We start from the raw sequence: 1,238 nt of genomic DNA on the forward strand, positions 1-1,238 counted from the left end.
AATCAGAAATAAAATAAGATGTTTTTAGTCAAAACAATTGTGCTATTCATTGTAACTATAAAACAGAATCATATAAACCCAAACCAACCCAGAGCAGTGGCCCTGGATGGAGTCTGTTCTGACTCATGGTGACCCCAGGTGTTTCATTCCGTTTCAATCACAGCTTCCAAAACATATTTGGCTTATCAACCCCCTTTTCAGAAACGAATAAAAGAACACTTCAGCACACCTGTGGTGATGACATTTTTTGTGCTGTAGCCCAGAGTTCAGAATAAAGTGTAGGTTTCTGCTTTTGCAGCCCCCTTCCTGCCATGAATTTTTCAGGTGCCTCCGAGGGGCAGCGTCACCCACTTGGGGAAATGCTGTTTGAAATGTTCTCTGCAGGATTTTCTATGGCTGTGCCTTTAAGAAGCAGGTCACCAGGCCTTTCTTCCGAGGTGATGTTTAGATGGATTTGAACCTTCAACCTGCCAACATGCTAACCTTACTGCTTACAAATAACCATTTGCAGTGCTCAGGCACTCGTGTAAGGTAGAGGCAGGAGAGAAAAACCTCTGAGATATTTTTGGTCATTTCAATGCAACAGGATCAGGTAAGTAAAGGAAACAAGTTATTCAAGTGCCATATTGAACCAAGTATAAAATCAAACTGCATTAGATCTGGTAAGGAACAGTACCAGGACAAGCTTATTTAGGGATACTCTATATTCCTCCATATAGACATGAGCAAATGGGTCCCCCATCTCCCGACACTAATTACATTTGATGAAGGGCTTCCTTAAAAGCTTTTCTTTCACCGTGAATTTAAAATGACCACTAACCTCCTGTTGACTGATGGTGTGGGGTCTCTGGGTGAATTGATCGGGTAGCACTGCTTTGTGCCTTTGGGATTCTCCTCCGGCGGGGCCCCTGGAACACTGACTCAGTACATTCCTGGGTGGAGAAGGTAATTGCGATGTGCTCTCGCTATTTCTGTGTTACAGTCACTCTGGGTGAAGCAGTCACCCTTGATTCCATTCCAAATTGGCATTTTCTGTGCTCATTTGGTTCTTCTGCACATTTCTCACAGGTATCTTGCTTGTGGCTGATTGCTCAGCCTGGGGCCATTATCACCCAGGCATTTTGTTCCAGGGGGTTTATTGTATGGTTTTATGCCTCCAACATGACGAGAGTTAAGAGAGTTGGAGGGCTGAAAAGCAAATGGGTGGAGCTAGGAGAAATGTCCATTAGGGAGAAAGA

Source organism: Echinops telfairi, unplaced genomic scaffold (assembly GCF_000313985.2).
Source record: "Echinops telfairi isolate 266 unplaced genomic scaffold, ASM31398v2 ScPeMD7_8;HRSCAF=38, whole genome shotgun sequence".
Classification (NCBI taxonomy): domain Eukaryota; kingdom Metazoa; phylum Chordata; class Mammalia; order Afrosoricida; family Tenrecidae; genus Echinops; species Echinops telfairi.